The following is a 25,386-nucleotide window of genomic DNA, read 5'->3' on the forward strand; positions in this document are numbered from 1 at the left end:
CCAGCCCACCACCTTTGGCTGCCCTTACTCATGAGTAGACCCATGCCTTCAATGGGCCTTACTCATGAGTAGACCCACACCAAGGATGAGCAGGGAGCGCACCAGCATCCTGCACCACGCGGCGATCCGGAGCCGCCTCTCCTTTCTCCTCCTGCGCCCCAGGAGTAAAACATTTCCCTGACCCCCTTATCTAACCGTTGGGGTGAAAGAGCTACAAAGAAGCAGCTTCTTTGCTACCAACGGTTTGAATTTCCCACTTTTCCCTCTGCCTTTTTCTGTTCTTAGGTTGAAGCTCTGCTCGCAAGTCGAAGCAAAATTTTGTGAGCAGAGCTGCTCGTAAGTCAAACTGTTCATAGGTAGGGGCATTCGTAAGTCAAGGCACCACTGTAGTTTAAAAGGAATGTATAGCACTTCTGCCTCCCAAACATAAGCATGAACAGTTGATTCTCTCTCTCTCTCTCTCTCTCTCTCTCACTCACTCACTCACACACACACACACACACACACACACGTCTGCTGACCTGCATCAGTCTCCTGGTATGTTCCAGCAACTTTCCCTGACCACTATGTAGCGCTGCCAAGCCAGAAGAGAGGGCCAACTGGGTTGCTGCTATCAGAGTAGGGACCACCACACTATCTGAATCTCACCTTTCTCAAGCCACTTCCTCAAGATGAATAGCAGCACAGTATTTTGGTGAATCTTTATTTATTTAAATCCTTATTTATTCATTTATTTTAAAAATTCATGTATAAACAAAGCTGTGCTGCTCAGACCCATGTAATTCAAGAGAGACCTGCATTTTATGCAATTCAAGACAGATGTGTATTTCCCTCTGGATTCTTGTAATTTTTCTTCTCGAAGCAGTGCAAATCGGCAAGAACAAGAAGTTTAGTTAGTCCGCTTCAGATTGGTAATCTCAACATTTCAAAGCCACTCCCCTTGGGGGAGGGGACTCAATTGCTAAGAGACTTTTTCTTCCTGAATAAGAGTGGAAATAATAGTGCTTCCTTTTTTTAAGTAAGAGAATTAGTAACAAAATGAAACCCTATCTGTCAGGAAATTGCATGCTTCTGAAAATAACAAGATATTAAAACCTTGTATTTCATAAATGCAAATGTCTGTGCCAAATACCCTTCCATGCATTTTTCACCCACCCACCCCCCAAAAAAGAGAGAGGAAAAAAAGAAGGGAAAAAAAAAAAGAAAAATGCAAGAAATTCTTCTAATCTAACCTTGAGGAGAGAAAACCTTTGATTTTTCCCCTCTTTTTTCCATAGTTTCTCACATCCCTAGTGGTTCCTTGCCAACACTTTCCTGAGCTGTAAATCAGAGCTCAGTTCCAGCACAACAACTCCCCAGGCTACTAATGAAAGGTCAATTCCATGCATCAGCTTCCTGGATTTTAAATAACCTCTTACCTCTGATAGGATAGTAAGTCAGATGAAACTTGTGGACCCGGTATGGAAGCCCCCAATGGCTGGAAGTTCCCTATCCCTAGTATAGGGAGAACATTTTTAGTGCTGAAAGTATTATGAGTACCAGGCAAGATAAATGAGCAGCAATCAAGAATATATCTATGAAATCATAAGCTTATTTTCACTCAAAGGCAATGGATGTCCAATATCAGATGTTGACTTCTAGCTGAAAATCATCTGATGGCATTTTTGTTCTGCAGCCAGCTATATCTCATGTGAGACACTGCATAATGACAGGCAGATCTATGAAAACTAACATCATGAAATTCCAGCTGAACTGGTTTGCATCTTTTCATCTGTGACCTATCTGGTCCATGTCATAGCTAAAGTTGGTAAAGCAACAGAGAAATAATATAAGTGAAGTAACCTCCTTTTTTTTATTGAGCCACTCTGTACTGATGCATTGAGCAGGGGCTTTTCAAACTCTTTGTTTGTAGAAAAGCTCTGTGAAGTTCAAAAGCCCACACACTGTCACCTACTCATGATGCCCCACTAAACTGTGATCATGCTGAGATTTTATAAGTCTACTCACTTTTATCTCAGAATGAAGGCCTTGCATTTGGGACAGACAGAGTTACCTTGGGTGAAAAGATTTATGTCTACTTTTTGAGTCTGGAGTGTATACTTTTTGTAACATTTCTGGGATTGTCAAAGCGAGAGGTGGAGAATACATTGATCGTACTAGTGCTCAGTGCTCATTGTGAGTTGAGAGCAGAGCAACCAATTGTGAGTGAAGCCAAAGAAATAAAGAGATGTCTCTCACGCACATGCATACAAACACAGAGGTAGGTAGGAGGTTGAAATGGAAAGTGGGAAGTATCAGTCTCATTTTCCCTGTTTCTCCGTTTAAAAATGGAATGTGCATTAATTGAGGGTTATATTAATTCACCCAATTTATTATTGTGAGCAGCTCCCATGCTCTGCTCTGTCATGACACAATGAGTATTTGAAGAAACAAGAGTTAATTGTACTCCTAAACAGTCCAAACAAAGCTAACAAGTTCCAAACAGTCTTTCACTGGGAGGAGCAGAGCCTTGGCTCCTCTCTGAGCTCCATAACTCCTTGTGGGTGGGCCAGACATGGAGCGCCACAACAAGAGTCCTGGATGCAGGTACTCTGCTGCCCCTCGAGTAGCATAACCTGCGATCCTTCCCTAGCTACTCCTCTATAGTCACAGCTAACAGCAGCTGCTCTGTAGGTACAGTATTGTTCCTCAGAGGCATGGCCAAAGTCTATGTGGACATGACTGGACTCACCAGAATAGCAAAGTGTGGAGGAAGAGGAGATTGAAGGAGGGGGGGCTGGTTGACTGGTGTTGGGAATGCTGACCAGGACATCTTTGCTAGGGGGCGACTTGTCCCTACAGCATTCCCATCGCTGGTTCTCCAGCCTTCTCACCTCTTGTCACCTCAACTTGGCTTGGTATACCCTTGTTGCTTCCTCTGCCCGCACCAAGAATTCCTCCCAATGCCCTGTGTCAGGATCCCAGCGTTGAATAGTTTCCCAGCCTCTTGGGCCTTGAATGCCTCCCAATCAACAGTGTTTGCCCAACAGTCGTCCTCATCCACCTTGCTCTCCTCCTTAAATCCCCATCCTGCCATGGCTACATATGTGATGTCCAAGGCACTGTCTCCATCTGGACCACCAGCACCCCAGTCCACAGGTGAACTGTGGGTTGGGGAGGTGGAGCCCACTTGCCCTGACTCTCAGGGAGGAGGAGAGCCCAGTCTCACCAGCAGGAAAATTGGGGCCAGTCCCACAATGATCTGTGATATCATTAATGAAAGTGTGGACATACCTTTCTTTTTTCCCCATTAGGAGGAAACTGCAAGTGCCAAACTCTACACATAGTGCATTGACTATGTATAGATTTGGAAAAAAAATGTACAAAAACATGTGTTAGTCACTGTGGAACATACTATATGTTATAGATGGAGAGGGGAAAGGCTCTGAACCTGACACAGAACCTCTGTGGAGGACAAGAACATTGGTGAGATTCTCGGAAATGCATTAAAAAGGCAACTGATTTTACACAGGTATACAAGGTGCAGTGAAAAGGGAAGAGTGGATTTGTATTTGAGTGGTGGGCTTGAGCCCATGAGTTCCTAGCATAGGATTAGGCAATGGTTATACAGCAAAATCAATTCTCTGTTGAAATATAATAGCACAGTGGATCCTGAATTTGTTTCAAAACTAGCACAACATCCAGCACAAGTTGTTGCATTACAAATCAGCTTTTTAGTTACTGTTCTTCACAATCATGATGATGCCAGAATTATGCTTTCTCAATGTCAAAATCTAAAATCCTCCCCATGCACACGCATACTCAATACCAGCACTACCCCTAGCATCTTCCCTGCTGAAATACTAGTTCATGATGAATAGTATTTTAAAAGTATAAAAACCACTTTTGAAAGTTGTTTGCATCATAATAACAGTAATTTCATAGTCTCTCATTGCTTTCTAATTACTACTTAGCAAGCAGATTAAGTTCTATTGTCTTCTAAAGTAGCTTTAACATGCAGTGTTACTTATCAATACAACCAGCTGTCCAATGATAGATCCAGTGATGACGACATTTTTAATTGCCTTTTCCCCCTCTCCTTTGGCTAAGTAAGTTCAGATGGTCACTAATTAGTTCTGTCATGCAGAGGTGGTTTTGTTATGAACAATGCAATCAGTGCTTCATTGAAAAGACAATGTCCCAAGATCAACACTGCTTAATTATCTCCAGGAATTCATCCTCTGTTTCTTTATTTGTTTTGGCTGTCATGCAAAAGGTGACAGGAATTCTACTCAATTGCTGCTTCAGAAAATGCTTCAAATGGTTCACAATAATGAATTCTCATTTTCTCTCTCTCTCTCTCTCTCTCTCTCTCTGCAAGAATTGAAACCAATCATAATGACTTATTCTTTATTAACATTTATGCATCGCTTAGGGGCAATCCAATGCTCTTCCAGAATTATGAGATATTGAAGCTCTACATGTGTGTGCAGACACACACACACTCAAGCATGCATTCCATTATGAAATGTTTAGTTTCTGATAAACTATTTAGCTTAATTCAGTAGGAATAAAGCATAGCATCCATGGAATGCCAAGAAAAGTAACAGGCAATTTCGCTCTACCAGACAGATTACAATAAATAATAGCAAAGTAATTGTATGCAATAAATCATAAACATTACTTAATTTTTCACTCTCTGCTTCTATAAAACCCACTTCGGTCTTTCTGCTTTATTTTTATATATACTATATTTATAAAAGGCTATTTTCTTTTATGAGATTTTGAAAAAGTATTTATATATATATATGAAATACTTTTTCAAAATCTCATAAAAGAAAATAGCCTTTTATAAACAAATGGTTCTGAAATATGTATTTGTACAAAAAGGCTTTTTTTATTGTAAGCTTTTGAATTTTTTAGATATATTAGGTTAATTGAGGTTGACTGGCAAATGTTCATGACCACCAACAATTGTACATGTTCACATGAAGATGTGGAGAATATACTCAAAGTAGGAGCATCACCAGTTTTTCCACATTGCCAATACAGATTGTCGCTGTTACCTCCTGTCAAGTTACTTCTGACTTATGGTGTCCCTAATAGGGTTTTGAAGGTATGTGACTTTCCATGGGTGAGTAGGGATTTGAACTCAGGTCTTCCACATCATAGTGCAACACACCATCCACCAAACCACACTAGCTCTTAGAAGACAGATATCCACTTATGGGTGCTGGAGAACTGACTAAGCAGTCCTGGAGTAGCTCCTGAGTGAGGTCTGCAAGTACAGAATGCATATAGCAATGATATATCAATGTATATGCTTCCTGATCGACACTACTCAATCATATATTACTGCTACATGATGTGTGTTCTGTAAGTGACGTGTGTACTTAGGCTGTAGGCACTCTCTGGTGAATTCACATTAAACTCGTCATATTTAAGAAGGGGACGCTTCATGGCTGGAATCTTCTTCTGAGTGGGACCTGCAGGCTTGGTCCACTAATGTGGTGGACCAATTCTTAGGACATGATCCAACCCCTTCCTTGGGTGTACTAGCCTTGTGGAAAAATTTTCTATAGATTGTGGAGGAGGGAACTGTTTTTCTCCAGATGCTTCTGACTGCAACTCCTACTAACAAAAGCCACCATAGCAAGTGGTAATGAATTAAAAAAGTATTTCTATCCAACAGCATCTGTAGAACCAAAGATACTCACTCCTTTGAGAGGGCTCAGTCACTCATTAATTTCCCCCCTTCCCCTATCCAGTATGCCAGACCCTAACAAGGGCTGAAAAGTCCCTACCTGCCTTATCTCCATTCACTCCTTGCTGATTGTGGAATATTGTGAAGGCAAACTGCTGCCCTACAAATAAAAGATTATTTTTTTTCAGTTGAAAGGTGAGAAAGAGCTTATTGCAGACCAGACAACTTCAGCTGATATTTCTTCCCAAAGGGTTTCTCTCTCTCTTGGAAAAAAACAACATTCCACAGTTCTGCTGGATGCTTCCTTATCTAGGCACATTGGTTGCTAGCGGTTATCTATCACAGAGCCTCACAAGTCTGGGAAATTAAGGAGTCATAGAGTGTGTGTCCTTGATAGACTAAAAAACAAACAAACTGCCAGCTAAGGGTAACTCATTCTCTTTTTTTGAATGCACAACCCTTCCTCTTTATAATTTGCTCTTTATTCCAAGTTACAAAGCATTCAATATATATTTAAATTTATACACCTTATTAGCATTATCCCATTGCTTTGATTTTCTGCACTCTGCCCTATAGATTGCACACCACAGCAATACACTCTATCACCCACAGAATCATTGCATTCCACAGAGAACTCTATGGACTTATATCAATATATGTGCATTTTATTCTTCCTTATGTGGAGGAGTTTTTTGTCCATATACTGATACATATATAGAGACTATTAATGGTGGCTTGATATTTTGTTTCTGGAGGTAGCCTAGCTTGCATGGTTCTAGAACTCCCATCACACATTCTTTGAATGCTTTAGGGTAATCTGAAACACTTGTACCGTCCTCTCTTCCAATTATTTCAAAATACTCTAAGATGCTCTTTCTCCCACCTCCTTCTTTTTGTTTGCTTATTTCTCTTGGAGGTGGATGTACTGGCTCATCCTTTGTTTTTCACCTAAATTTTGTGACTATATTATACCACCTTGTATGCTCCTAAATAGTAAACTCTAGATTTTTACAATGAACCCCTTGCATAGTTTATCTTTGGCTAAAACATTTACTTTTGTGTGTATTTACCCCAAGGTAAACCCAACCAAACAGCATACCGTATTTTTCTATGTATACAACACACTTATGTATAACAATGTATAATCCCAAATAAGAAAAGTGGGGGTCTTCTACTTTGTTCCTATTTCAGATAAAGCAGCAATGAAAGGGCTATACGATCGCAGCCCTTTGATTGTGCAGCTGTTTCATGGCTGCAGCAGTGAAGTAAAGCAGCCATGAAAGGGCTGCATGAACAAAGGGCTGTGATCCTGCAGCCCTTTCATTGCTGTTTTACCCAAAGAAAAGCAGGACTTAGGAAGTGGGTAAAGCAGCTATGGCTGCACAATCAAAGGGCTGCGATCCTGCAGCCCTTTGATCCCTTCCCCCCTTACTTACATGTATAAAATAACCCTCAATTTTTACTCTATTTTAGGAGAAAGTATCATCTTATACACGGAAAAATACAGTATTTGCCCCTTACCAGGCCACCCTAATTGGGCCATGTGAAATGTACATTTGCTCAGTAATGATAATAAAATAATTATGTGCCATCTAGTCAATTCTGACTTATGGCAGCACTTTTCAGAATTTTCCAGACAGGGAATACTCAGAAGTGGTTTACCATTCTCTTTTTCTGGGGGTTACCTGGGACTGTGCAACTTGCCCAAGGCCGCACAGGCTGGCTCTCCTGGGATCCCCAACTGATCAATGCAGCCCTGGTTCACCTGCATTGGCTTCCTGCTGTTTTCCAGACCAGCTTTGAGGTTTTGGTTCTAACTTATAAAGTTCTCAATGCTCTGGGACCACATTATTTGTCAGAGCATCTTTCTCTCAGAACATTGGCCCATCCCACCCATTCCTCACAAGCCTTGCTTCTCGTAGGTGGCCATGCTGAGTGTGTCAAAAAAAGATGGGATATGAAAAATTGTACCTTCTTGGCTATGGCCCCATCTCAATGGAATGGCCTCCCACTAGAAGTACATCAGGCTCCTTGTCTCCTATCCTTTATGAGGATGTTAAAGGCTGTTCTTTTTTGAGAAGCCTATGAGAGGACAGGAGGGGCGGAACCAAAAGGACAGTTGAAGAGTTAGTTAGACAGTTAGGGAGGAGAGTTGGAGAAAAGAGGTTGGAGATAGGAAATTATATAGAGAGAGTTAGGAGATTGAATTGAGAAAGTTAGGACAGAGGTTGGAAAGTGGGAATGCTAGAGATAATAGGAAAGAGTTCAAAAGTACAGAGAATAAATAGATAGTCAAAGAAAATTGTAACAGTGAATAAATAAACATCCAAACCAATGTGAAAGCAAATTATATTTAATGAACACACTTAAACATCTGTGATTTACTCCTGTGATTTGCATGACATTTATCAAATCAATAAATCTGTTGAATTGGCAGCACGTGTCTAAGATCTGTTTGGTATTAAGGGAATAATACCTGGTGGCAGCGTGAAGTGAGGAGACACATCCAGAGGGTAGACTTGTGTTTAAGGCAAAATAAACAAAGGACATGGGGTGTACGTCACAGCCACTGTTTGGGCTTAATATGATATATGTCTCTTTGTGGATGTGTATTTTGGTTTATGTGGGTTGTATTATTTATTATAGTAAACTGCTTAGAATAGTGCTCAGCACTACATCAAGCAATCTATACCTGCCTTAAATAATAAATAAATACATTAAAACATTTATATGCTTCTTCATTCATATGTTTTTAATTACCTCCCCATACAAATATGAGAGTTCACCAGCTATTTGGTAACACACAGAGACACACAGGAGATTATAATGTCTGATATCTAGCTTGTCCTTTTTTAAGGTTCTCTTTTATTTTTTGACTGCTGGTTCACAACAGCAGTTATGTCCATCCCAAGCCATGTCACTCTATCAAGTGGAAAATTGGTGTCTCAGACATATAGCTGGACTGCAACTCCTCTCAGCACAATCAGCAGTACAGGATGCTTCCAGTTGCAGTCTAACTAAATAGAGAGTGTCTCGTGTTGTTCCCCCTTGCTCCATGCCCTCCATTAATCAACATGTTCTTTTTTGTAGCATAAGCTCTGGCACCCTTAAAACTTGCCATTTTTCTAACCCATAGGTTGGGGAACAGGGATAAATTACCCCAAATGAGGTAAAAGTGGAAATCCTGGGGGTAATGAGCAGAGTGCTACACCCCTTCTTCCTTCCCTCCCTCCCACCTCTGCAGCCAAATCTCAAATTCTAAGCCACCTCTCCCTGTTACTTCCTGGTTGCAGCAGGCACTTGTAAATCCTCAATTAGTTCGGAGATCAGAGATAAGCTCCTTGATTGGTTGCAGCTGTGGATTAGCCCCAGGCAATCAATCAATCAATCCAGGGCTTCTGAATGACTTCTTGCTCTGGAAATGACTGCAAAGAAGCAGCAGGAGGGAAAGGATCAAGGAGCAAGCAAGGGGAGGAGGGAAGAAAGGTGTGAGAGACCAAGGACTTCATCAAGCTTATTTAAATGTATGTAGAAAATGGAGGGACGGAGGAAATGGAGGGTGGGTGGGTGGATGAATGTGTGTGTGTGTGTGTGTGTGAGAGAGAGAGAGAGAGAGAGGGAGGGGGAGAGAGAGAGTGAGTGAGAGAGACTGACTCAAAACTATGAAAAAAGGAACAGGCAAGGCTTGAATTAAGGCAGGAAAAAAGGGTGGAGGGAGGGTGGATGTGTGTTTGTGTCTGTCTCTGTGTGTGTGTGTGTGAGAGAGAGAGACACTGACTCAAAACTATGAAAAAAGGAACAGGCAAGGCTTGAATTAAGGCGGGGGAAAAGGCTGGCTTCATCAAATACTGTATCATTTCCTTCCTTTCAAATCAAGGGGGTAATGTTGTCTTATACAAAAAAAAATGGGGGGGGGTAAAAGGTAAAAAAGTTCCCTGACTCCTGTTCTAACCTAATTAAGAGAAAGTCAAAGTGTAAATGGACCACCTGAAAAGAAAGATCATTGAGTTTGGAAGACCAAAAGAAAAAGTGAATGATAAATCGTACATCGGCACAGAGTAAGTCTAGCAGATGTTTACTGCTAACACTGCCTGGAAATGAAAAGTGCCACTTCCACGTCCAAAGAGGTGCATGAACAAATTTTTAAGCACCAGGAGAAATTGCCAACTGGGGAAAAAGTTTTCAGCAAATGCAAAATGTTAGACCCTGAATAACAAAATAACAGATTAAACAAAATTAATGTGAATACTTATCAACAGTCCAGATGGCATGCACAATTTTAAGTGCTTTCTCTTCTCTCAAGGGGGAATGCCTTTGCTTAGATTAACACAAGTTTGCATGGTTGGAACAAATGTGAAATGATCCCTCCCATCAGAGTTGGATCAGCTATTAGGTGAAATGAGAGAACTGACTTAGCAGATTTGGTGATGTCATGACGTGGCAGTGAAATTTTAGTTATGTTATGAGCAGTTACTGCATATTTACTGATAGGCATGAAGAGAAATTTTGTGGATTTTTTTGGCTTTCTGCTACACTTTGTGTATAAAAATATCTTGGTTCTCTTTGGGTACCATGCCCCACAATGGGGTCCTCATTGAGCTGTTCATCCTCTTCATTTTTCTATGTCCCCCTTTCTCTGCCACACACACACACACACACACACACACACACACACACACACACACACACACACACACACACACACACACACACACACACACACACACACACTTCCACTAAAACTCAAGGGCACTCCACACACACATACTACCACATGTCTGTTTTTCCTGGCTGCTCTGCTCACTGATGCTGGGAAGCAGAAGTGGGAGACACATTGTGAGATTAAACTGATCACATAACATGCCCTCAATGCACAAGCAATGTTGTGGTGGCCTGAAAAGCTTGGGAGCAAAGAAATATGGATTGCTTTCTTGTTCAGAGTTGTAAAAGGCTACATGGAGGACATTTCCATAGAGAATAACCAAGGATTGATCCATGGATGAAGAAACACCCATATGTGCTTTTCAACTAGTGTTTTTAATTTATGAAAAAAATTAATATCTATTATTAATTTGAGTTCATAAGTTGTGGAACACATTTACTATTAACTGGGTAAAAATTTTTTGTTCTGTATCAGCTGTTGCAATCATCTTGATTTTGAAATCCTGGGAGATAGAAAAAAAGAACACTAATCTACCCATCATGGTTTTGTAGCCTCCTTGATCAGGGAAGGAAGGTTCATAGACAGAAATGGCTCCCCACTACAGGAGTTCATCATAAGCACAGGATGGCATGGAGGATTTTCAGTATCTATCAGAACCAGGAAAAGTATAGCCAAACAGTCAATGTACCTGTATGAGCTGTTCTATTGAGTAACACCACAATAGACTTCTGAAAAAATAGTTGCCAGCTGATCAGTTCAGGATCATCATAAAATCTGGAATCAAAAACAAATCAGTAAAATAAACATAAGAGAATGTACCAAACATTCTGAAGTACTTACAATGACTATCCCCTCCATGGGCAAGAAATGAGCTAAGATAAAACAAAGACAAGCAATCTAAATATTAATACACAATACATATGAAATCCATAGTGTTTGTTAACCCTGTGAGCTTCAGACAAATCTTTATAGCAAACCAAAATGTAATAGGGAGAATATGAAGACAACAATTAACTTAAGCATCACATTGATAGCACTATTGATACAGTTCATGTATTTTAAAAAATTAAGCTTCTGAGCACAAACCAGCTCATACCAGATGGAATACCGCTCTCTCACAGGCAGCTTACTGCATAATTGTCTGCCATGAGGTTTCTTACCCTTCATGAGAAATATCTGGATATTCAGTTAGATGGACCATTGGATTGATTGGCTATGACAATTTTGGTATTCAAACGACAAGAAATGAATACTAATTGCAACATTAACAAGCATTCTAAATTCAGATTCAAAAATATGTAAGCCATCTCAGAAACTCCAACATTCTCATCTGTTGTTGGCAGAGAAATAGAGACATTTTAAAGCACACATGTATTGACCAAAATATGAGAAGCATGGGCTGTTTTGTTTTGCTTTTGTGTGAGCCAATATATTAATTCCTCTCATATTCCAGGAAGTTAAATTTAGCAGCTGTCTAGAAGCTATGCTTAGACCGAAAGATACTATAACAGAATTGCAAGCTTGTTAGACAATGGTTAAAGTTGCTTTGTGCTTCTGTTTAGTGCACAGAGACTCAAAAGACTGAGATTAAGACCACCATCTTCTAAAGTGGAATATGGTATCCCATTAGATGGTATCATGAGTAAAGCCTAGACAGGACAGAAGGTAGAATTAGAAAAGAACCTAGAGTGAGGGCAAACATATGTGGGTTAGCTGGGGAGTAATGGCAGAAACTCAGGAGAGGACCACTAAAAGAGGAACCCAACAACAAGACAACAAACACACAGATTACTAAACTGGTTCTTAATTCACTTTTCAGACCATTTTTCAGACTTTAGTCATTGCTAAGGACGGACCAAATGCCAAACAAACAAAAACTCTTTTTGCAAAATTCATGGATCAGCATATCTCATGATCATCTCTTCCTCTCCTTCATTCACAAATATGTTCTTGTACTTCATATTTGAGATAAACTGGTTCCTAAAAGAAAGAAACTGGCATGCCAAAAGATGGCAAATTCTAAGATATTCATATACACACAGAATGTTATGGGAAATAACATTCACTTTAGCCACTGTAGTTCAGGGTTAGTGATACGACTCAAGGACAGTAATCCAGTAGTAAGTGGAAACTAGGGCAGGACCATTGAATCAGTATGGATTTGGTGAGCCAACACCTATATAAATTCTACAGATTCAGAGGCCTACTCTAGTTGGGATTTACTACAGGATTTCCATGAAGCATTCATTAAGCAGAAGGATTGGCTTGGGAGGTACATACAGGCAACTGGCCTTCACTGGACTTTCTACCATTTCAAAAATGTCACACTATCTACTCCTTTTTTGATTGGCTGGATAGCTCAGTGCTCCGAAGAGCCAGAGGTTGGAAGTTTGATTCCTGTGTCTCGTGTGAGAAGAACCAGCTTCTGTAGCCTTGGGCAAGCTGCACAGTTCCAAGGTGCCACCAGAAGAAGGGAATGGTAAACCACTTCTGAGTATTCTGTACCTGGAATACCCTGAAAAGGCTTGCTGTAAGTCAGAATTGAGTTGAAGGCACATGATTATTATTATTTACTCACTTTTACTGGCCATTTGTCACAGACACTGAAAAACTCAATGGCTTTTCTTTGATATTATGCAATAAACTGAGTGTCCTGAGTGTTTTTAGTGTTGTGCTAGGTATCTTTCACACACATATGATAAGCTCACAAATTTGATTTTAATGTGGCAAAGGCAATAGCAAAGACAAAAATTCACAAGAATAGGTCTTGGAAAGGAGAAAAGTTATTTCTTACCTAGCATCTTCATGGCCTGGGTGGGACCCAGTAGGGATCAGCTAAGAATTTTCTGGGCATTTTGATTACGTTTTGGCTCCAAGCAATAGATATTTGGAGAAATTGTCAGAAAAAAAGACCTGCCAATTGCACTGTTCATGTGAGAAGTGATGGAAAAAGGACTCTGGTTCTGGGATTTTCCCCTTGTTGGTGTCACAAATGGTAGTTTGTGAACTGGAAGTTTGTTTTGAAAAACTGAATTTCCTAACCTTTTAAAATGGAAATATACATGAACTACACATACATTCCATTAGTATGTTCCCTCATGTAGAATTACCCAGTGCTAGAGGATCCCAGAATATGATCACATGATCTGTAATATATTTGTTGGGGGATGTCAGAACCAAGAACAACTGGGATGTGGCTACCGTCCCTCTGTGCCAAAATATTTTAAAGGTCTGTTTTGGAGCTGTTAGTTTACAAGACCTGAGCAGAACTTACTGGATATTTTGTGTGATAAATATTCACTTGGAGGTTTGCTCTCACAGTTAGGGTGGAGACAAAATAATGATAGCAATTGAGGCAGTGAAACAGCGATAGTTTATTTCACTGGCGAAAGGTGCACCCAATTCAAAGAGAAAAGGAGTACAGTATGCCTGCATGGCATAACCACACAGTTTTTATAGTTTCTCTCAAGGAGGATTACAGCATCTGTCTACCAATTAGCAAGTTACATGTATTTTTTTTCACCAACCAACATGCTAGTCTTTGTGAATTTTAGTCAAGTAGGTAAGAGACAAAGAAAACAGCTAATGTATGACTGTTCAAGTCATGAGTTCTTGAGTACATCACAGTCAACTGTCCCAAGACATCTGAGTAAGTATGAGCAAGTATCAGTTGTAAGATAATCTTGAAACCAGTCTTAGGCAAGTTTGCAGTTCTATCTACTAGCTGAAACTTCAGTGGATTACAAGGCTAAATGGCACACAGAAAAGCAGCAATGACGTACAGAAAATATATTAATCATGACGAAGCATTAATTTTAAGTTTTCCACAATACTGTACTAGAAATATTATTAGGAGGGGGAGGGAAAAGGAAGAGAGACAACCTAACATGGGATGTTGTTGGTTTGGAGGATCTGTGCTCAGATATTTATTTATTTATTTAAAATATTTTTACTCTGTTTTTCTCCTTAAGAGGACCCAAAGTGGCTTCCATCATTAAAAAAATATTTGAAGCTAGAAACAGTAAGTATACAAATATTTAAAAAGAATTAAACAATTATTATATTAAAAGGGTAGATAAATCATAAAGAGATGTTGATACGACATTTGAAAGTCATTCACTCACACCGTCACCACACACCAGAAGTTACTTGTTGTTTGGAGGTTGTTGTTTGTTTGTTTGTTTGTGTTTTTTTGTAAATTAACAAGCAATTCAGTGTGTTATCAACTACTGCTGGACCTCCAATGTGGGTAAAAGCTCCCACCACTTTCCTTCCTTCTTTCCTTCCTTCCTTTTTCCATCCCCAGGAGCACCTGTGCAATTTGCTCAAATTTGCTCAATTTACTCAACAAAAACATTTATTGACAAGGGCAAGAATATCCCCACTTATTAACACCATTGCTCCAGTGGGTGCAGTATCTGATTGCTGCCCTGTGTGTTACATTTGCAAGCTGCCCCATCTTGAACATGCTTATTTCCGTAATTATCTGGGCCAGAATAAATTTTGGCAACCTTCACAACCCTTGACAGCTCTGCCACTATGGCATCACAAAGTCATATTCTCTGGTCTTTGGTTTGGACCTTGACATCTCAGGGAATGGCATCTTGCTGACATGGGAGCTGTAATTATGAGCAAATAAGACAAAACAAGTGATAAACCACGGAAGTGTACACAAATATTTACTAGGATGTAGAAGATCATTTATCCCAATGTTTTTCAGGCCAGAAATGCTTTTCTTGTTTAGGGAAATCATTGATTTATGTAACTATTGTTAATGTTTCTGTTTTAAAACCCACTCTTCTATTGTAACAGCTTTCAAGAGGGCTTTCAACTCCAATTAAAAGGGTGTAAAACAACCACAATAGATGATTAATAACAAACAACCTAAATACTTGTACATGTGCAAAGCAGAAGCAGTAAAATGTACCAATAAAAGCAGTCCCAGGCAGCTACTTATATTAATTAATGTTAAAGACACGGACAACAGATTCAGCTTGATGTCTTAAAAAATAGGTTAGATTCACATATATGTGTGTGCAACTGGGCTGGTAGATGTATAATTCCCAGTGCATTCACCCTATGGCAGCCCTGGAAGTCTCCTATAAATGGTACATGGGTTCTAGAGACTGTGCTGAATGGAATTGAGTGAGTAATGTTGAAGAAACCAAAACATTTGAATAATATTAGTCTAATGAGGTGCAGAAGTGGAAGAAGCACACTTGCATTAAGAGTTTTATGAGGTTTTTTCCCTCCTACAACCAGATTTGCAAACAAATGTGGAAGTTGCAGCTTTGATGAAACACGTAACAAACTTCAACATATGATAAAGAATTTTTGATAGGACTAGCAATATTTTTCTGTAGAGGCAACATCCACACCTCATTCTTCAGAAGCAATTGTACTCTTCTTTTGCTTCAAGATTCCTTCTGGTAGAATCAAGAAATATATGTTGTTGTCTAAAACAGGAATTCCTTAAAATTTATTTTTTTGGGGGTGCATGGAGTACAGAAGAAACATTCCGACATATTGGCAATTGCATATCATTTTTGGCAATGATAAGCTGTTTCATAGAGAAAGGATTGCCTCCCCCGCCTCAAGCAGACACCCAGAAATCCTCTCAGCTCTCAAGCGGCTACTAAAGTTATGAAAAATGTGTCAATAACCAGGAACTACATGTCCTTTTATACATGGATGCCAATATCTAAGTAGTTTGAGGAATGGATTCATCATAATCAGATGGCACTTCTGAGACTCTGAACAGCTTGACACATTATGCAACCCAAATGAAAAATGTCTGAGAGCTCATCGTATTAATATAAATAACCCAGTGTCCTTTCCATATTACTCTATAGACAATACCGTTTACTATGTATTGAGTGTTTTTTTTCTTTCATTACTCTGTTGGAGTAATTTAAATAAAACTATTACAAAGGGTTGAAGATCCACACTTGAACTATTCAGCAGAAGAAGCATTAAAGTTTGATATGCCAAGTCACCTTTATTTAACTCATTACAATTGGGGCTGATTTTACAGTTGTGTCTAAATAAGGAACAAGGCTAAATCTTGGGTCCTATGTTATAGCTACATGTTTGTTATTTTATTTTATTTATTTAAAATATTTATACTCTACCTTTCTCCTTAAAAAGGACCCAATGTGCCTTACATAATTAAACAATAATATTTAAAAGCTAAAACAGAAAGTATACAAATGCTTTAAAAAGAATTAAACAAATATAATAATAAACATGGTAAATAAAAACAATACTAAAAACACATTTAGAAGCAACAAAGAACAGCAATCCATTTTAAAAATTCCATTCTGATGGACAGTAAGGGAAAGTCTACCTGAAGAGAAAAGTCTTTGCCTATTTGCAGAAGGACAGCAAAAATAGGCCAGTCTCAACTCTCATGGGAGGGAGTTCTAGAGATTGGGAGCAGCTACAGAGAAGGCACTGTCCCTTGCTCCCACCAAACATACCTGCGATGATGGTGAAAATGAGCAGGCTCATAAATGGAGGCATGGTCCCTGAGATACTTGGACTCAAGCTGTTTAAGTGTGACCCTGTGACCATCATGATAAGCATGTTCTATAACCTAGTGGATGAATTGTCTTGGCCAGCTCATAGCAACCCTGGCCTTCCTGGCTGAACTGTAATGAAATGCATTCAGGTTTGGGTGGATCTCAGAATATAGGGCATGAGATATATATGAGCAAATAGCTTATAAAGGTACTTTTAAAAGCAGTTCCAGTTTAAAGGACCAAAAGTAGTTGGTTTTGTTGCAGTGATCATGCATTTTTCCATTATTCAGAAGTAACTAAAATTGTAACTTTTTTTCATTTAAAAAATCAGAACACCATCCATCACCAGCCTGAAACAGAAGACACATGTAGGGAGTATGGCTGCTCCTTGTAGCTATAAAATTAATTGTAAGTGCTATAGCTGTACAGCAAAAGGAATGACAGTATCCTACTTTGCCCTCCAATTATAATGTGACACAGTATACCTTAACTATTGAAAAGTGAACTAGTTACAAATAAGTCACTGTTTGCAATGTATTCTATGTAATATCATCCAGTTCTGCAATGTCATACAGATCAAAGACAAGAGCATTTGAGCTGCTGGTGTTCTGCTGAACCCTGCTGTGTTGCTTTTAACTCTATGCCCTGTGAATTTTAATGTATTTTATGATCAGCTTGGTTAACTTGATTTTATTATTATTATTATAGTTAAATGGGGATTTATTTATTTTTATTGTTTTAAAAAGATTGTAAGTCACATTAAGAACTATTTTTGTATTGAAAGGTGGGGTAGAAAATATAACAAGTAAATAAATAAGTAAATAAGAAATCAAGGAAAAGATGGGTTGACAGTCCAGGGGTTGATGTAGAATATCTATATCACAGAAGTAAGTACACCCCCTCACATTTCATAAATATTTTAGTATATATTTTCATGTGACAACACTGAAGAAATAAATGTGCTGTCCCCTCACGATAACGCAACACACAGCCATTAATGTCTAAACTGCTGGCAACAAAAGTGAGTACACCCCTAAATGATAATGTCCAAACTGGGCACAAAGTGTCAATATTTGGTGTGGCCACCATTATTTTCCAGCACAGCCTTAACCCTCCCGGGCACAGAGTTCACCAGAGCTTCACAGGTTGCCACTGGAGTCCTCTTCCACTCCTCCATGATGACATCACAGAGCTGGTGGATGTTAGAGACCTTGCACACCTCCACCTTCTGTTTCAGGATGCCCCACAGATGCTCAATAGGGTTTAGTTCTGGAGACATGTCTGGCCAGTCCATCACCTTCGCCCTCAGCTTCTTTAGCAAAGCAGTGGTCATTTTGGAGGTGAGTTTGGAGTTGTTATCATGTTGGAATACTGCTCTGTGACCCAGTCTCCAAAGGGAGAGGATCATGCTCTGCTTCAGTATTTCACAGTACATGTTGGCATTCATGGTTCCCTCATTGAACTGTAGCTCCCAGTGCCAGCAGCATTCATGCAGCCCCAGACCATGACACTCCCACCACCATGCTTGACAGTAGGCATGACACACTTGTCGTTGTACTCCTCATCTGGTTGCCGCCACACACACTTGACACCATCTGAACCAAATAAGTTGATCTTGGTCTCATCGGACCACAGGACATGGTTCCAGAAATCCATGTCCTTACTCTGCTTGTCTGCAGCAAACTGTTTGCAGGCTTTCTTGTGCGTCATCTTTAGAAGAGGTTTCTTTCTGGGACGACAGCCCTGGGGACCAATTTGATGCAGTGTGTGGCATATGGTCTGAGCACTCACAGGCTGACACCACCCGACCCCTTCAACCTTGGCAGCAATGCTGGCAGCACTCATACGACTATTTCCCAGAGCCAACCTCTGGATATGATGCTAAGCACGGGCACTCAACATCTTTGGTCAACCATGGCGAGGCCTGTTCTAAGTGGAACCTGTCCTATTAAACTGCTGTATGGTCTTGGCCACCATGCTGCAGCTCAGTTTCAGGGTTTTGGCAATCTTCTTATAGCCTAGGCCATCTTTATGTAGAGCAACAATTCATTTCTTCAGATCCTTAGATAGTTCATTACCATGAGGTGCCATGTGGAACTTCCAGTGACCAGTCTGAGAGAGTGAGAGTGATAACATCTGCTCTCCCTTCACACCTGAGACTTGTGACACTAATGTATCACATGACACCAGGGAGGGAAAACAGCTACTTGGACCCAATTTGTATATTGTCATTTAGGGGTGTACTCACTTTTGTTGCCAGCGGTTTAGACATTAATGGCTGTGTGTTGCATTATTGTGAGGGCACAGCACATTTACACTGTTATACAAGCTGTGTACTCGCTGCTTTACATTGTAGCCAAATGTCATTTCTTCAATATTGTCACATGAAAAGATATACTAAAATATTTATGAAATGTGAGGGGGTGTACTCACTTCTGTGATATACTATAGATGCATTCAAAAGCTCATACTTTAAAATCAAAACTGGAAATGTATGTGTGGACAATAACAGTTCTTATTCTTACTTTTCTTATTCCCTTTTTTGACATTTCTGGGCCTAGTGTAATTCCTTAAGTCTGCTGTGGATAGAAATGTAGGCCCCATATCTGCCTAAAATGCCCATCTTGAAGTGGAATGTATTAGTGTGTGGAAATTATTGGCTTAAAAACCACTAGCTATGTAGCAGATAAACATTCATGGACCTAAAACAGCAGAACCCAGACAAGACGGAGGTCCTGAGGGTGGGTGGCCCCATCATCAGTGGTCTGGGAAACTCTCTTTTGGGGGGTGACCCTTACCACAAAGAGTGAGGTTCGCAGCTTGGGGAGCCATCTGGACCTGACGCTCACCATGGAAAATTAGGTGGCATCGGTGGTCCGTACCACTTTTTTCATCTTCAGCAGATAGCCCAGCTGTACATTCCTATCTTGATGATGGGGCACTCACCACCTTGGTACATGCACTTGTAATTTCAAGATTAGGCCACTGTAATGTGCTCTACATGGGGCTACCTTTAAGGCTGATGCGGAAACTCCAAACGGTGCAGAATGCGGCGGCCAGACTCCTTAGTGGAGTGAGAAAATAGCATCATATCTCTCCCACTCTAGCCGCTTTGCACTGGCGGCCCATTCGGTTCTGCGTTGACTTCAAAGTTTTAATGCTTATGTATAAAGTCCTAAACGGTTTAGGGCCTTGATACTTGGCAGAACGCCTACTCCCACCAAAATCTACCCATATCACCCGATCTAGTCAGGAGGTGAGGTTGAGGAGCCTGACGCTGATGAAGGCCTGGAAGGAAAAAATAAGAAACCGGGCCTTCTTGGCGGTAGCTCCTCGCCTCTGGAATAACCTTTGTTCGGCGATTCGTGCGGCCCCTTTGCTGGGCATATTTAAAAAACAACTGAAAACTTGGATGTTTAGGCAGGCCTTCCCTCCAGTTAACACTTGATTTTTTTTCTTCCTCTTTCTTCCTTATTTTTCCATCTCGAACAATTTGTTTATTGATGTTTAAAATTTTGTTATATTTTAAATTATTATTATATATGTTGGAAGCCGCCCAGAGTAGTTGATTGACTAGATGGGCGGGGTATAAATAAATGAATGAATGAATGAATGAATGAATGAATGAATGAATGAATGAATAAATAAATAAATAAATAAATAAATAAATAAATAAATAAATAAAAATTGAGTTTCAAGTTGCATTTATTCACAGTTCTTTATGTATCCAAAGAAACAGTATTCTGTAGAAAAATACTAACTGGCTACATGAACAGAATTTAACCAATTCATAGTTACATGATTAACTGCATGACTGACAGACTACACGGCTGAGAGAACACTGACGCTAATTGTCCACAGACTGTCTGATTTTAAAAAGTGGGAAAAGAAGACTTGAGTAGAGAGGCATGCCTCTCTTTAAAATTCTCAGGCAGAAAGGGAACAATTGGCTGTTACTGGATTGATAGATATTCAGCCCACTCCGGAAAAGTCCCTCGCAGCTAAAACCTCTTAAAGGCATCATATGTGGGTTGCAATATTCTGCACAGCATAGTAAAAATCTCCTTTACAGAAGGAGATAGGCAACTCAAGCAGAAAGTAAGACTATTCTAGGTATGTTCATTGTCTGGGGTTCCATTGTCTGATACAATTGTGTATCTTCCAAATCAATATTTAGATAAGGACACGAAGAGGGAACCTGTTCTCTCAATATAGGGTGATTCCTAGGAAATTCTAAGTATGTGGATGACAACCCAACTCTCTCTCCTTTACATCCAATTCCTTGGAAGCTGTCTTGGTTGTAAACCAGTGCCTCGTATCACTAATGGGCTAGATGAGGGCAAACAAACTGTAACTTAATCCAGACAAGACAGAGGTGCTCCTGGTCAATCAGAAGTCAGATGAGGGAACAGGGATACAGCCTGTGCTGGATGGGGTTACACTCCTTCTAAAAACTCAGGTTTGCAGCTTGAGTGTACTCATGGATTCATCCTGAGCCTGGATGTCTAAGTTTCGTTTGTCGTCAGGAATGCATCTGCACAGTTAAAAATGATCTGCCAGCTGTGCCTGTTCCTTGAGATGTCTGATTTGGCTGCAGTGATGCATGCCTTAGTTACATCCCACTTGGATTACTGTAATACACTCTACATGGAGGTGAAACTTCAAGTAGGTCAAAATGCAGTAGCCAAACTACTGACTAGGGCAAGTTATAGAGAGCTTAGAATGCCCCTGTTATAACAACTGCACTGGCTACCGGTCCATTTCCAGGCCCAGTTCAATGCTCGTCAGTACCTATAAAGCTCTACATGGCTTGTGTCCAGGCTACCTGAAGGAGTGCATCTTCCCATATGAGCACTTCTCAGCACTTAAGATCAACAGAGGAGGTCCTCCTCTTGGTCCCATTGCCACCACAGGTATAAGGGCATAAGATAGGGCCTTCTCTGTGGCTGCTCTCATGTTATGGAATACTCTCCCTTGGGAGGTCAAGTTGGCCCCTCCCTTTTTCCCTTTCATTGACAGCTGAAGACCCACCTTTTCAGGCAAGCTTTTTAACAATCATGATTGAGTCCCTGAATGTCATTTCTTAGTTAAGGTAGCTTTTGACGTTTTAGATGTTTTCAATCATTCAATGTATTTTAATCAGTTTTCTACTTTGTTTTAAATGTATTACTTTCTGTGTTCTACATTCTATTCTTTTTAATACTGTGAGCTGCCTTGAGTCCCCTTATTAGGAGAAAGGCAACCTATAAATAAGGCTAATAAATAAAAATAAATAAATACTAATAGCATGTTTGCTTAAAACACTTCCTATCATAAAGAAGCTAGAAAAACTCCACTTATAACTGTCAGAGTTTTTAAAAGAATGGGCTGAACCTACAAAGAGAAAGCTGTTATTAATAATGGTGAGTAAATTTATATAACCTGAAAGACTTGTGAGTGAACATTATAGGAAGATTTTGGTTATGGTAAAGGGCTCCACTGGATAATTCAGCAGCACATTAACTTTATGCACATGGGTGGAACCATACATTAATTCTTTTTCCAATGAGTTAGAGAAAAGTAATACAGCTGCAATAAAGGCCTGCCTGAAACATTCTAGAAAGTAGATGGCCCTTTTCTTCTTTTTCTTTTTTTATGACCTAGGGATATGAATTCAAATTTGAATTCAGACCTTAGTCGAATCAGGCAGCCTTCTGAATGCTCTGAGCCAAATGCCTCTGTTTTTTGAGTTGCTGAACTGAGGTGAATCCAATCAACCGGCTTTTGCACTTGGTCTACATGTCCCACATTATTCACCAATTTTATATGTTTCAATTAGTATTATTTACAATTCCCTCCCCATCACTGGAATGGAAACAATGCTTGTTCTTAGAAGCCTTTATTTGTTTTGGCCAAAATTCAGTGCTGTACATTGGTGACGGAAGGCTGTTGAACAGGGATTTACTTCCACCTTATTTAATTCCTGCATATTGTTAGGGGGGAAAATTGTTCCAGGAACATTCCTAGCCCTCCCTAGTAGACTCTTGTATAGGGTGTACAGGGGGCTATAATGGAGATAGGTGATTTTCATTTTGGTGGAAACAATGTGATCCAGCAGAAGGACAACACTGGGTTGTGGTCATTATGACCTGCTAGTTTCTCACCACCAGAACACAGCAGTGGTTAAGTAGTAGTAGTAGTAGTAGTAGTAGTAGTAGTAGTAGTAGCAGCAGCAGCAGCAGCAGCAGCAGCAGTAGTAGTAGTAGTAGTACCCTGCCCTACTTTACTAAACAACAACTATATGTATCTATTTTATATTGATTTGGTTTTACTGGTCTTTGGCCATAATAAAGTATACTGCTACTACTACTACAGCATTGGTTAAGACTTCCCACTAACCAACAGCAACAGCAATAGCACCAACAACTTTTCTGAAAAGATGTGGTTTAACCACTGAAGGTGCTTGGTTCTATTTTCCTCAGGATTTAAACATAGTTGGAACTGTAAGGCCTTGCCATGCCTATTTATATTCTGTTGGCTATTATGTCATTTGTCAATGTCAGCATTTATGCATTATATTCACAGATGCTTCTCTGTCATTATGCTTTTAAAGATTGCATTATGTTGCAGTGTGTTGAGTTTCCTCAAGCAAAAAATAGGATGGCTTGCTGTACTGTACTCATGGTGGAAGTGTTTATTTTTTTATTATTTACTTATTTTTGTATTCAGGCTTATTTCTTTTTCTCCTCTTCCCTTCATGCCTTCATCTTTTTCTTTTCTGATTGGGGGGAGGCAAATAAAAGAAAAGCCACCTGAATTGAACAAAAATAGGACAGGTTTTTTTTTCTTTTTGGCAGATTATAACTTTTAATTTGAGAGGCAGGTCTCATTTATAGAGCTTACCGCTGCATCCCAATTTATATTATGCCCCCACAAAGCATTTTGCTGAAGCCCTGGCTATGTAATTCTCTCTCACCTGTTTCACCTTAAGTAAAAGCATGGATGGGGATACAGTGTACAGTGCCATCTCCTCTGTTGAGTTCCTGATAATTTGGACTGACAGTCCCCCACAAGTTGGGATAGAAGCTTGGCGGTGAAGAAGTCTGCCTTGGATCCTTACATAGTCTTAAAGCAGATGGGTTCTAAAACATGGCGAGGAGCTATCAAGCCATCCTGAATTTGTGATGAGATGGTTTTTGAGTTAAAATCTTTTAAGGCATAAGGGTTTTGTAATTAAGAAATGAGCCAGAGAGGTTCCATCTTGTTTCTTTGTATAAAGTATCTTTGCTATGCTGACAAGTTGTTTTCTAGGCGAGCAGAGAGAATGTTATTCTGAGAGCCTGAGAAAGGACTCGGTGTGATTAGATAGATGGGAATTGTTGTGACTCTTTGATAAACCACCGTAACCCAAATAACATCTGGTGTGTATGGGAAAGAAGTCATGTGATGCAACAGGACTGTTTGCCTAGTAACGAACTCTGATTGGATGACATCGTGGGAAGGTGCGATAAGCCCTTGCCAGTTACTCTTGAAAAAGGAACTTTTTCCCTATGGACATTGTCTTTCAAGACCGATCCTTCAGTCATTCGTGACACATGGGACTAACCTTTACTATACTGGATTATCCTTGGACTTATGGGATTTTTCCCTAAGGACTATGCATGGACTACTTTCTATGGACTGTTCTATGGAATATTCTTTATGGACTTCTTTTCTTGGAATACTCCATATGGACTATGCTCTTGTAATTTTGTAAGGACAATGGGACTTTTACTGAATTTTTCTTTTTAGTACAGGATTCTTGTTCTACAGGATCACTGAGGACTATAGCCTTTTTATAACCTACTTGGATTATTTTGTTTTTACTAATGGTTTCCTGGACTGGAACTGTTTTTATTCTTTTTAATGGCTTTTTATGTTTTTGTAAGGTTTTTGAACACTTTTCTATTTTTCCTGTTTTCTTTGTCTCACTACATCTTTGTAACTAACCAGCACAATGCTAGTTTATTTGCTTTGGTTTAATTTGGCTTTGATACTTAGTTACATGCTTATTCTTTAATAAATTAAAGATTATAAAACTCAATTGGTTTTCTGAACAGTACACTTGTCATAGGGTCATCTGAGAGTGTTGCCTCGGCCTAGCTTACTTAGAGTCCTGTCAGTGGTGCAAGTTAAGTCTAAGGACTACAAAACCCACTTGACCTTTTCATAATAATATCTGAGAGTACCAGGGTATTCTTATGTGGGCAGACCTGTGAGAAGGAGTGTTGTATCTTGGCTAGCTGAGTTTGGACTCACTCAGCCCATTTTAGCATGTGCAAACTCCTGATTGCTCTCTGTCCAGGCTTACACGTGTTTTTGGACCCGTGTTTGCTGACAGCATTCTCTCACACACACGATTTGTATTTTGTCCAGTGGTTTGTCTGAATACTGCTAACCTCTCGCAAAATTCTGTTTATCTACATATTGGTAGCTGTGGAGGGGGCAGAAGCAGTGAGCAAGGGTGGGGGGGGAGGGTTCCCCAGATTCAGAAAATGTCA

At 39.8% G+C, this 25,386-nt stretch overlaps 1 long non-coding RNA gene across 1 annotated transcript in view; it reads right to left on the bottom strand.

Annotated features, from left to right (window-relative positions):
* The window catches only part of LOC140707497 (uncharacterized), a 42,536-nt gene extending 25,739 nt beyond the window's left edge, over nt 1–16,797 (bottom strand). The window contains exons 1-2 of the long non-coding RNA XR_013545525.1: nt 16,693–16,797; nt 11,035–11,120 (exon numbers count right to left, since the gene is read on the bottom strand). This is a non-coding gene — a long non-coding RNA (uncharacterized LOC140707497). The remainder of the gene's footprint in view (nt 1–11,034; nt 11,121–16,692) is intronic.
* Between the last annotated feature and the right edge of the window lie 8,589 nt (nt 16,798–25,386).

Source organism: Pogona vitticeps, chromosome 5 (assembly GCF_051106095.1).
Source record: "Pogona vitticeps strain Pit_001003342236 chromosome 5, PviZW2.1, whole genome shotgun sequence".
NCBI lineage: Eukaryota > Metazoa > Chordata > Lepidosauria > Squamata > Agamidae > Pogona > Pogona vitticeps.